The 13,291-nt window shown below is 46.3% G+C and overlaps 1 protein-coding gene and 1 long non-coding RNA gene across 4 annotated transcripts in view; one reads left to right on the forward strand and one right to left on the reverse strand.

Moving 5' to 3' along the window:
* The window catches only part of NRG2 (neuregulin 2), a 197,435-nt gene that overhangs the window by 66,916 nt on the left and 117,228 nt on the right, over positions 1-13,291 (reverse strand). The gene's annotated exons all lie outside the window — the stretch shown is intronic.
* LOC121819720 (uncharacterized) lies at positions 471-7,271 on the forward strand. Its single transcript, XR_006060060.2, has 3 exons — positions 471-700; positions 3,767-3,914; positions 6,556-7,271. It is a non-coding gene; the product is annotated as an uncharacterized LOC121819720 (long non-coding RNA).

Consider the following 13,291-nt stretch of genomic DNA (forward strand, 5'->3'; position numbering starts at 1 on the left):
CCTGTCCCTTTGCCCTCAGCCCCTGGGGGCACCACAGGTCAGCTGTTCCAGAGCCTGAGCTGGGCCTGGCTGTGGGGGCTTCTGGGTGGGCACCTCTGCTTCTACTCTCATCCTCAGGCCACCCAGTCCCAAAGCCAGGAGAGAGTTCACGCTCCCTGCCCAGGAGTTCATCCTTCCTTTCAAGCCCTCTTGAGAGAGGAGGCGGAAGGAAAGGGGCAAGCCCAACCCAGGAGGAGCCCCAGGACAAGCTGGGAGGGCCCAGGAGAGGGAAGAAAGCACTGGCCAAAGAGAGGGTGGGGAGACTCCCCTGGCTCCAGGGCCCGGGAGAAGAAAGACGAGGCAGCAATGGGAGAGTAAACCAGGGGAGAGGTGAGGTGACAGGCAGGCCTGGGCAGGGCTCGGAGCAGGATGGAGAGAGGAAGTAAGAAACTGGAGCAGCCCAGTGATGAAGCGGGTAGCAGGGGGAGGGTGACCAAGACGATGAAGAAGCATGGGGCTGCAGGGAGGCCAACCAGCTGCCACTTCCAGTGTCCCCTGGGGACCTGCTGGGGTGCCCCTGGGCAGGTCTCTTTCCCTGTCTGGCCTGTCTTCCCATCTGGAAAGCAGGAGATTGGATGAAATGGTCTTGAGAGGTCTCTCGTGTGAGGAACCTAAGGGTTCCATGCTTGCCAGCAAGAGGGGAGCGGCTGGGAGCAGACAGGTGAGTGGCACCAGACTGATGATGGGGAAGGGAGGTAACTGGTCCACAGGCCCTTTTCCCAACTGCACGCTGTCCCTCAGCCCTTTCCTTCTGTGTCCTCTTGGCCTGGCAGAAGCCCTGAGTTGTTACCTGTAGCCCCTCTGTTCTGCTACGGGGAGGGAGTTGGGCGCGGGCACAAAGCCTGGGGTACGGGTATCAGGCCCCAAGGCGGGAGGTCAGGAGGTCCTGGATTCCTATTGTCAGATTCTTCCAGGGCACAGCCTGGGGGAAAATTGCCTGTTTGCCTGGGAACACCTGGGAAATTCTGGTGCTTCATCTCGTGTGACCCAGAGCCACACTTCTCTCAGGGGTGAGAGAGGGGAGCTTGTCTACTGTTCCCAGAGTGTGTATGTGAGGAGTGATTCAGTCCTTCCGCTTGCCTCCTTCTTCAAGCTAACTGTGTAATTACACAGCAATAATAATAACTGGCACTTACACACCAAGGCCTGTGAATGTACATAGTTTATTTATGTAACGACATAATGGTTCACTTGCTGGCCTGGGAACTGTGGAGACCACGCACAAGGGCTTAGCTGCTGTCTACACCATCTGGGGGACACAATGACTGTGTGGATCAGCAACCCATGAGAGTAAGTGCTCCCAGAAGTAACTGTCCTGACCCTGCAGATCCTGTTCTGGTGCAGCACGGGTAATGAATGAGGAGCCAGCCTTCTTAGATAGAATAGGCTCATGTGTCTCTGTCCCCTCTGGGAGGTCAGGCTGGAGGAGCCAGAGTCTATTCCCAGTCCTTTGAGGACTGAGAGAGCTCATCTATAAAGCTGCAGTCCCATTCTAAGTTGAGGGAGACAATTTGAGCCAGGCTGGTAAATTTGGAGAGGCTCCTGGTCACCACCCAAGGAAACAAGAGGCCTTGCCCAATATAGGCATTTATGAGCCTGGAGGCAAAAAATTCTCTCCTCTCTCTTAGCCCTGCCTAGCCTAGCCCTGCCCAGCCCAGCCCTGCCACCCCAAACCTAGCTGCTGTTGGGACCACAGCCCAGCCTCCCTGCTCTGGTCTGGGTGCTGGTTTGCATGTCAGACTCAGCCCTCTTGGGGACTCCCAAAGGACAGCGTCACAGACACTAATTTCACAGTGGCTGTGGTGGGCCTCAAGGATCCTGAAGACCCAACACTGGCCCTGTCCTCTTTCTTCTTCCTATCCCAAATCACCCCTTTCCTTCTCAGAGCCCCTGTTCACAGCTTATGGAAGTCCTCACATTAACCATAAAAACTATGGAAACTTCTAGGCTCTTCTTGACTCTTGGAGCACCCTGGAACTGTGAATACTATAATTCACTCAGAAGCAAGGTCTACAAATTCCAAGTAGATGTGAGGTCAAGAGAAGGCCAGGAAACCTGAGTTCTCCTCTCAGCATGACCAGTTTTCCTCCTGGTGGCCCCTGGGAAAGCCATATTTTCCTTTTGGGCCTCAACGTCTGCTTGTCTATGGAAGGGAAGCCAAAATGCTTTCCAAGGGCCATTCTAGCAATAAACCTTCAGAGAAGAGCTAAGTCTCCAGATATGTTCCCATCTCTGGGAACTTCATTCCTTGCCCCTAGAGCAGCCTCCCTCCTATCTTCAGAAGATCAACCATTGGCTGCTGGAAAATTCTACTCTTGTAACCCCAGCCCATGGGTGTATATAGGGATCCCCATGGGAACCAGTGTGCAACTGCATGGCCTCAGGAGCGCTGAGCACCTGCCCTGGCCAACTGGATGCCACAGAATTCCTTGCAGTCTTCCTAAGACTGCAGACCACAGCACTGACTCACCCTCATCCTCCCACCACCATGAGAGAATGACAACCATGAGGAGGAAGATGTCAATGATGACTTCAGTGGCCCTCTTGCACCCATCCTCATCCCCAAATCTGTTTCTGACACCCTGTCCCAGTCACACCCAGGCTTCTGATGAATCTGACTCCTTCTCCCACCATCTCTGAGGCGGTGGCTTCTGAAAACTATGGTCAGTGAAGTGTCTACTGCAAGCCTTTGTCTAATGACCTACATTGTTCTGGGTTCTGAATGATGTCCAGCCAAGAGCTTCCTTTATGTCATTTTATACACAGTCTGCCCCCCAAATCAGTCCAACACCACCCACTCAGCCCCTAGTCTCTGGGGTTCACCTGGTGGCCAGTGGCTTCAATAGCTTGGCCACCTAAGGGGGACCCCACCAGAGCCTTTGTGTCTCCGCTGCTTTGCGTCTGTCTGCTCCTTGGAGTCAGACATTGCTTGCTCAGCACCTGCTCTGTGAGGGGCACGGTGCTGGGCACCATTGGACACAAAGGACCTGGCCTTAGGGGTTCGCAGTCTAGAGGGAAGATAAAACTTTCACAGACGGACAAAAATCACAGCATAGGACAGCAGCATGGATAGTCTCCTATGAGAGGATCAGACAAATTCCCGGAATTTCCCTGGGGGGAATCAGTGTGACCTGGGGTGGTCAGTCAAGGCGGGTACTTCCGATAAAGGAAGGGGAAGACTCCAATCAGCAGAAAGACTGGAAGTGGGATGTGAGTCAGGGATAGGAGGATAGACACTGATGGAAGCCAGACACTATAGGAAGCCAGGATACTTCACACCCTCCACCCCTGCCTGGGCCCTCTGGCCATTTCCCTGTCCCTACCACTTCAGGATCAGGGACCCTGCACATGTGGAGTGGCCTTGAGGCCACTGTGAGCCTGGAACTCCACCCTACTTAGAGCTGCCTTCTTCTAGCTGCCTTCCAGGGATCCAGAGAGAATGATGCCCTCCCCCAAAACACACATGTCCACACGTGCACACCCACCCTAAAGACAATAGCTTCATGAGCTTTTCTGTCAAATCCCCTGGGATCCTCCCATGGATTCATCCTCCATCTCTCTCCCTCATTCACTCCAATCTGTGTATATTACACCTCGCAGCCTCACCCCTCCTCGCACAGTCCTCCCATCATTACATAACTCTGTTTGGGATTATTTTTGCCCAGAGGTATGAGTTGCATTTCTGCATATTTAAGCTGTCCTTGATTCATTCCTGCCCGTTTCTTAGTTCTGTTTGCCCAGGTGCCCGCCCCACCCACAGGCTCTGAGGCCCCTGGGAACATGCCCACGTCAGGCTCAGCTTGCTTCTCAGCGGCTGCTCCACTCCAGCCCACGACAGCAGACCCCACAACAGAGCCATCCGGGGCAGCACTCAGGTGGGTGCTAGGCCAGGGTAGGTCCTGGAGCTGTTATACCAGTCACAAAGACTCCGATGCCTTTCATCGCTCTCCCTGCCTCCCTCCCAGCGAGCCTCGGTCCTTGTATCTCCTAATGTTTTCCACCCCCATGGGTAGCACTCCCAGTCTCTGGCCCCAGGGCGAGGCCCCAATAACTCAAGGGGAAAGGGACAGTGGGAGGAAAGAGAAAATGCTAATTAATGGTTTGTTTCCTATTAGCTTCTCACAAATAGAATGGCTTAATGTAATTACTGAAATGGTTACAAGGGGGCTCTTGTTGCACTGTAAAATAATTATCTGACAATCATTTTATTTTTAAGAGCTCATTACCAAATAGACTGGAACTTGCTCTCCAGCCTTCTCTCTCCTGCTGCGGGATGAGGTGACTGGGTGGACAATAGGGTGGGGGCACTTTTTGCTCAAGGTCACTAGTTGAGATGAGGATTCAACCCAGCAGTTTCCAGCTACTGGGAACAGCTGGTGCTAGCTGAGCTGCCGAGGCTTATTGGGCTTGGTGATGGCCAGGACCCCCCCAGGTCCTATCCATATGACAGTGACTCCCTCATGCCCCTGATGGCTGGGTCACCAGGGAGGACACTGAACTCCTCAGGAGAGTCTGCCACCTGAAGTTTGCTCCTCACAGGCAAACTTGCCTCCAGACCTGTATCCTATGCTTGGGGGCTCTGCTCCAATGCTCCCTGCATGGTGGCTTTGCTCCTCCCACATGCCAAGCTGCGCCGATGGATCTGCACGTGTCCCTCATAACCCTTTGAGTGTCATTATTTGATTGAAAGGCAGCAGAATGACATAGCCTAAAAGTTTGTGAAAGGTTATGTGGTGAATTTCAGATGATTGGCCAGTTAAAGAAAGACTCATGGTAATGTTTGTACTGCAAAGATGTGATGGAAGTATAGGAAAGACTTTTCTGGAACATGAGACAGCCTGGACAGAGGCACCGAGCAGGAACTGGCAGAATGGGTTCAGAGAATGATGACCATTCCAATGTGGCTGACATCAAAGACACAGATGGGGAGTCAGGAGAGAAGGCTGGGAAAAGTGGGTGGGGACCAGGTAGCCCAGAGCTATTGGAGCACATGCCAAGGGATGGGAGAACACAGAGGGTTTCTGAGCAAGGAGGTGACCCAACCTCAGTGCTCCTTTTAGAGGCTCATCTGGCAGCAATGTATAGGGCAGGATGGAGCAGGAGGAGTCTGGAGGCAGCAGGATGATCACAGCAACACTTTTCCACAATGGGTTGTGGCCACCTGCTACAAACACCCTGGGGTGCTTCCTACAAACCGGAGTACTGATCCCATCCAATACATTCTGAATTACAGTCTCAGGGGTGGAGCCAGGCTTGGTATTTGTAGCTATTCTGATGCAGATGGCATATGAAACACAGTTTGAGAAAACTGGCCCTAGAGAATCCAGTCACCACTCCTCAGCTTGGCATTTAGAGTTTTCTGCAACCTGTCCCCACCATTGATTTTTTTTTTCCTTACAACTATATTATAAAAGTTAATTGGGGGATTTCCCCACTGGCCCAGTGGTAAAGAATTCGCTTGCTAATGCAGCAGACACAGGTTCAAACCCTAGTCTGGGAAGATTCCACATGCTGAGGAGCAACTAATCCAACACACCACAACTACTGAGCCTGTGCTCCAGAGCCTGTGAACTGCAACTACTGAGGCCCGCGTGCTCTGGAGCCCAGGCACTGTGACTGGATAGGGGCTTGTGCAGCAATGAAGATACAGCACAACCAAAAATAAGGAAACAAACAAATTTTAAAAAAAAGTTAATTGAGACAATTCACATACCATACAAACGACCCATTTAAAGTACAAATCTCACTGTTTGTGGTGAGGGGGTGTATATTCCCAGAATTGTGTAACCATCACTACAATTAGTGTCAGAGCACTTTCATTACCCCCAAAAGAAACCCTGTACTCTTTAGCGCCCCTCTTCCCCATCCTCCGACACCCTCTGAAGCCCAGGCAATCACTGATCAACTTTCTATTCTAGACATTTCATATAAATGGAATTATACAACATGTGGTCTTTTGTAACTGGCTTCTTTCACCTAGTATATTGTTTTTCAAGGCTCATGCTTGTTGTAGCATGTATCCATACTTCATTCTTTTTTATGATTGAATAATATTTCACTGTATAAATATACTACACTTTTTAATGTATTCATTGATGAAGGAATGATGGTCATTTGGGGGTGTCCCTACTTTCTGGCTATTGTGAATAGTATTTCTATGAATATTTGTGTATATGCTTTTGTGTGAATGTATGTTTTAATTTCTCTTGGGTATCTGGGAGTGGGACAGCTGGGACATATGGTAGTTCTGTCTAACCTTTTGAGGAAATACCAGAATGTTTTCCAAAGCATCTTTACCATTGTACATGCTCACCAGCATTATGAAATTTCCAATTTCTCTATCTTTGTCAACACTTGCTATTATCTGACTTTTTGATGTTAGTTATTCTAGTAGGTGTGAAGCTGTATCTCACTATGTGTTTTTTTTAAAAGTAGCTTCATTGAGATATAATTCATATATCTTACAACTCACCTACTTATACATTTCAATGGGAACATTACATTATTTCATTGCAGTTTTGATTTGCACTCTTGAGAGTCCCTTGGACTGCAAAGAGATCCAACCAGTCCATTCTGAAGGAGATCAACCCTGGGATTTCTTTGGAGGGAATGATGCTGAAGCTGAAACTCCAGTACTTTGGCCACCTCATGCGAAGAGTTGACTCATTGGAAAAGACTCTGATGCTGGGAGGGATTGGGGGCAGGAGGAGAAGGGGACGACAGAGGATGAGATGGCTGGATAGCATCACTGACTCGATGGACATGAGTCTGAGTGAACTCCGGGAGTTGGTGATGGACAGGGAGGCCTGGCATGCTGCGATTCATGGGGTTGCAAAGAGTTGGACACGACTGAGCAAATGAACTGAACTTAACTGAACTGATGCATAATGATATTGAGCATCTTTTCTGGTGCTTATTGACCATTTGTTTAACTTCTTTGGAGAAATGTCTATTCATATTCTGTGCTCAGTTTTAATTGGGTCATTTATCTTTTTATAATTGAGTTGTAAGAGTTCTTTATATATTACAGATATGCATCCCTTATCAGATACATGACTTGCAAAATTTTTCTCCTAACAGTGGGTTGTCTTTCACTTTCTTGATGGTGTCTTTGAAGTACAAAGTTGTAATTTTGATGAATTCCAGTGTATCATTTTTCCCTCTGGTTGTTTGTGCTTTGGGTACCCGCCTCTTTTTTTTTTTTTTTTAATAAACCATTACTTAATTCAAGGTTACAAAGATTTATGCTTATTTTTTCTTGTAAGAGTTTTGTATTTTTAGCTGTTACATTTTTATCTTTGATTCATGCTAATTTTTGTATATGGTATAAGGTATTCTCTCCAATTGGAGAAGAAAATGGCAACCTACTCCAGTATTCTTGCCCAGTGAATCCCATGGAGAGAGGAGTTTGGTAGGTTACAGTCCATGGGGTCACCAAGAGTTGGACATGACTGAGCGACTAAGCACATACATTCTTTCCCATGTGGAGAGCCAGTTGTCCCGGTGCCCTTGTTAGAGGGACTATAATTCCATTTTTCATCATTTCCTCTCAGTGATTCTTATGTGGGCTGCGTGCAGTCTGAGAACCACTGAATTAAACGATACAGAACGAGGCTAGGCAATGGGTGACAGGGTTTAAACTTTGGTGGTCATATTAAGAACTGAGATAAAAGGATGGGTGAGAGATACAGAGATGAAGGAAATGGTAATACAAAGTGACAGAGTGATTGTAGTGACCCACAAAAAGCTGAAGATGACAATACTATGATTACACGTTTTTTTCTGTACTCTTACAGCTTGAAACACGTTCCCAGAAACCTTGTTTTATTCTGTCCTCTAAGTGAGACAGAGAGGGCATTACCACCTCCAGAAAACAGGTGAGGAAACTGAGGGTCCAAGATGGGGTTAGTGAGCAGCAAAGACAAACCCCAAGATTATGAACATCAGTGACTATCATGCTGACGGAAGTGGGGAAACAGGGCAAGAGCTGCTTGATCTGCTTAGACAGGTTGGATTTAGTCTGCCAGCAGGACATGCCTAGCAGACATCCGAAAACACAGCGCCAGAGTGGGCTCAAGAGGTCAGCGCTGAAGATAGAGTTGGAGGAGTCACTGTTGAAAAGTATCGTTAAAGCAATAGGGGCCGGCAAGGCTTCAAAGGAGAAAGTGTAGACAGAAAAGAGGAAGCCTGAAGTAGGCACTTGTGAGAAGAGACCTATATTTAGAGGCTGGAAAGAAATCACCAATGTAAGAAGCCATAAGGGATCAAAACAGTGGATGGGCAAAGAGCGAGGAGAAAGATTTCCTGAGAATAAGAGGATAGGAGGGTGGGTCAACCAGTAGCAAACACTGAATAAATAGCTAGAAGGGAAAGAAGAAAACTTAAAAAAGGCAAGTTGGGGGAGGGATGGAGGGGACTGGAGGAAGTGTCACAGATCATTGTTTTGAAGAGTTGGCCAATGAATGAATCACATACTTCAGTGCTTGATGGGACTGTGTTACTGGAAGGAAATGCTTTGTGAATCATTTTGTAAAGCAAATAATCAATCTAACCAACCAGTGTCTGTCTGCCAGCTTATCTACCTCAGAGAATTTTCACATAAAAGTTTTGCTTAAAGTTAGCTATTTCTGCCCGTGGAAGGGATCACAATGTGTTTCTGAAATGATTACATTTCAGGGGCAGAGGAGCCAGGCCAGGTTTCTACAGGATGAGTACAGATTAAGCAAGCAGTTCTGTGTTTCGAGCTTGTATTCAAAGTCATGTACAGGGAAGAGAAATGGCAGGCATGGGGCCACTAACCCTCCCTTCCCCAAACCCTCCTGATCAACCACATGGCCCTGTGTTACTAAGAAGCACTTGCCAGGACCTGGTCCTTATGTTTAGCTTGTATGCATTAGCTAGATGCCTGAGGAAATGGTCTTCAAGGTTCCCTGAATCTCTGTAACTAAATGATACTCAGGAGAGAGGCAGGACCACAGGAGATGACAAGATGAGAGACGCAATGTTAGAGACATCAAGCATCTGGAGAAGGGTACTGGATACTCTCTTGTTCCACGTCTTAGCCCTTATGGGTTTAGTTTGTATCAGGGTAGAGGTGGGCGGTGAGTTACATGGCAAAGTGCCTGGCTTTGTGATAGTTGGATTCAACCAAGCAGGGCATCTAGTACAAGCAAGCTAAGCACAGTGGGGAAGACAGTGATACTGAAGACAAGCTGGTCTCAGGATGGTCATCAAGAGATGTGGTCTCTTGCACATACTTGACATGTAAATATTTGTGAAAACAAAATTGAATTAAAGTATACAATGAAAGTGAAAGTGAAGTTGCTCAGTCATGTCCAACTTTTTGCAATGTCATGAATGGTAGCCCACCAGGCTCCTCCATCCATGGAATTCTCCAGGCAAGAGTACTAGAGTGGGTTGCTATTTCCTTTTCCAGGGGATCTTCCCAACCCAGGGATCGAACCAACCCGGGTCTCCCACATTGTAGGCAGATGCTTTACTGTCTGAGCCACCAGGGAAGTCCCAAAATATACAATACAGGGCTCTAAAAGAGAAGCAATGAACATATACCATAGAATACATGGTTACCACTTCAGTGACAAATATGTTGGCTATGTCAATGTACAAAGATTATAAATAAAATATAGCAATTGAACAGGGCAGAGACCACATCAGAGACATCTATGCAAGGCTCTCAACCAAAATCAGAGAGACTACAGAGGGCAGTAAGGATTTACCTGTCTAGTGTTCCATAAGTTTTCTTCCTACAAACTGTCTTCGGTTCATAATAAAAATGAGTGGTCTGGAAAACAAGCGCTATAGAACCGTGGAGGATGGAGTGGTCATGGAAGAATGAGACTACAGCTGGGCTTGATGGATGGGTAATGTTCTCCCAGGTCAAAGAAGGTAGGGAACATTCCCAACAAGAACAACATTCGCAAGGGTTCAGAGGCAAGAATGTGCAGATTATAACAAGGCATAGTGAGCAAACCAGCTTAGCTTGGAAAAGCAGATGTAGACTCCAGTGTTGAAAGCTTACATGCTAACCTAAGGTGTCTGGATTCTATTTCATAGGCTGAGGAGAGTTCCTGAAGGTATTGGGCACTAATTCTTAATCTTCACATTTGTGAGGATTAAATGAGTTAATCTAGGTAACCTCCTTATATCAGAGCTAAATGCTTGTTTATTATTATTATTATCATTGTTGTGGTTTGTCTTCCAAGCAAACTGTAAGTCTCTGAGGGCAGGGATTCTATCTTCCACAGGAGGGAGGTCGGGGGAAGGGTGATGAGCTAACCCAGGCTCATAGGGTCAGAGAAGGCTTCGCAGCATAGAACATGGCTTCCCTGGGACCTTGAAGACATTAATCAGGTATTCAGTTCAGTCGCTCAGTCATGTCCGACTTTTTGCGACCCCATGAATCGCAGCACGCCAGGCCTCCCTGTCCATCACCATCTCCCGGAGTTCACTCAGACTCACGTCCATCGAGTCCGTGATGCCATCCAGCCATCTCATCCTCGGGCATCCCCTTCTCCTCCTGCCCCTAATCCCTCCCAGCATCAGAGTCTTTTCAAATGAGTCAACTTTTCGCATGAGGTGGCCAAAGTACTGGAGTTTCAGCTTTAGCATCATTCCTTCCAAAGAAATCCCAGGGTTGATCTCCTTCAGAATGGACTGGTTGGATCTCCTTGCAGTCCAAGGGACTCTCAAGAGTCTTCTCCAACACCACAGTTCAAAAGCATCAATTCTTTGGCACTCAGCCTTCTTCACAGTCCAACTCTCACATCCATACATGACCACTGGAAAAACCATAGCCTTGACTAGATGGACCTTAGTCGGCAAAGTAATGTCTCTGCTTTTGAATATACTATCTAGGTTGGTCATAACTTTTCTTCCAAGGAGTAAGCGTCTTTTATTTTATTATTTATTTATTTATTTTAAATAATTTTTATTTTTACTTTATTTTACTTTACAATACTGTATTGGTTTTGCCATACATTGACATGAATCCACCACGGGTGTACATGCGTTCCCAAACATGAACCCCCCTCCCACCTCCCTCCCCATAAATCTTCCAGCGCTTTTAATTTCATGGCTGCAGTCACCATCTGCAGTGATTTTGGAGCCCCCCAAAATAAAGTCTGACACTGTTTCCACTGTTTCCCCATCTATTTCCCATGAGGTGATGGGACCGGATGCGATGATCTTCATTTTCTGAATGTTGAGCTTTAAGCCAACTTTTTCACTCTCCTCTTTCACTTTCATCAAGAGGCTTTTAGTTCCTCCTCACTTTCTGCCATAAGGGTGGTGTCATCTGCATATCTGAGGTTATGGATATTTCTCCCAGCAATCTTGATTCCAGCTTGTGTTTCTTCCAGTCCAGCATTTCTCATGATGTACTCTGCATATAAGTTAAATAAGCAGGGTGACAATATACAGCCTTGACATACTCCTTTTCCTATTTGGAACAAGTCTGTTGTTCCATGTCCAGTTCTAACTGTTACTTCCTGACCTGCATACAGATTTCTCAAGAGGCAGGTTAGGTGGTCTGGTATTCCCATCTCTTGAAGAATTTTCCACAGTTTATTGTGATCCACACAGTCAAAGGCTTTGGCATAGTCAATAAAGCAGAAATAGATGTTTTTCTGGAACTCTTTTGTTTTTTCCACGATCCAGTGGATGTTGGCAATTTGATCTCTGGTTCCTCCGCCTTTTCTAAATCCAGCTTGAACATCAGGAAGCTCACGGTTCACGTATTGCTGAAGCCTGGCTTGGAGAATTGTGAGCATTACTTTACTAGCATGTGAGATGAGTGCAATTGTGTGGTAGTTTGAGCATTCTTTGGCATTGCCTTTCTTTGGAATTGGAATGAAAACTGACTTTTTCCAGTCCTGTGGCCACTGCTGAGTTTTCCAAATTTGCTGGCATATTGAGTGCAGCACTTTCACAGCATCATCTTTCAGGATTTGAAACAGCTCAACTGGAATTCCATCACCTCCATTAGCTTTGTTAATAGTGATGCTTTCTAAGGCCCACTTGACTTCACATTCCAAGATGTCTGGCTCTAGATTAGAGATCACATCATCATGATTATCTGGGTCGTGAAGATCTTTTTTGTACAGTTCTTCTGTGTATTCTTGCCACCTCTTCTTAATATCTTCTGCTTCTGTTAGGTCCATACCATTTCTGTCCTTTATCGGGCCCATCTTTGCATGAAATGTTCCCTTGGTATCTCTGATTTTCTTAAAGAGATCTTTAGTCTTTCCCATTCTGTTGTTTTCCTCTATTTCTTTGCACTGATCACTGAAGAAGGCTTTCTTATCTCTTCTTGCTATTCTTTGGAACTCTGCATTCAGATGCTTATATCTCTCCTTTTCTCCTTTGCTTTTTGCCTCTCTTCTTTTCACAGCTATTTGTAAGGCCTTCCCAGACAGCCATTTTGCTTTTTTGCATTTCTTTTCCATGAGGATGGTCTTGATCCCTGTCTCCTGTACAATGTCACGAACCTCATTCCATAGTTCATCAGGCACTCTGTCTATCAGATCTAGGCCCTTAAATCTATTTCTCACTTCCACTGTATAATCATAAGAGATTTGATTTAGGTCATACCTGAATGGTCTAGCGGTTTTCCCTACTTTCTTCAATTTGAGTCTGAATTTGGTAATAAGGAGTTCATGATCTGAGCCACAGTCAGCTCCTGGTCTTGTTTTTGTTGACTTTATAGAGCTTCTCCATCTTTGGCTGCAAAGAATATAATCAATCTGATTTCGGTATTGACCATCTGGTGATGTCCATGTGTAGAGTCTTCTCTTGCGTTGTTGGAAGAGGGTGTTTGCTATGACCAGTGCATTTTCTTGGCAAAACTCTATTAGTCTTTGCCCTGCTTCATTCCGCATTCCAAGGCCAAATTTGCCTGTTTTTTTTTGTTTGTTTGTTTGTTTGTTTTCCAAATTTGCCTGTTACTCTAGGTATTTCTTGACTTCCTACTTTTGCATTCCAGTCCCCTACAATGAAAAGGACATCTTTTTTGGATGTTAGTTCTAAAAGGTCTAATCAGGTATGAAGGAAGGTATACCTGGAGTGGAGATTGAAGGGAAAGAAAGGAGATTGTTTTGGACGAGGAAACAGCATATGGGAAACTCCAAAGGAAAGAAAGTACATGCAACTAAAAAAAGTTTAGTTACAATCCTCTGAGAAGGTTTCTGCTTTAAAATGAAATGACAAAGAAGTTATAGCATAGTTGTAGGATTCA

Source organism: Ovis aries, chromosome 5 (genome assembly GCF_016772045.2).
Source record: "Ovis aries strain OAR_USU_Benz2616 breed Rambouillet chromosome 5, ARS-UI_Ramb_v3.0, whole genome shotgun sequence".
NCBI lineage: Eukaryota > Metazoa > Chordata > Mammalia > Artiodactyla > Bovidae > Ovis > Ovis aries.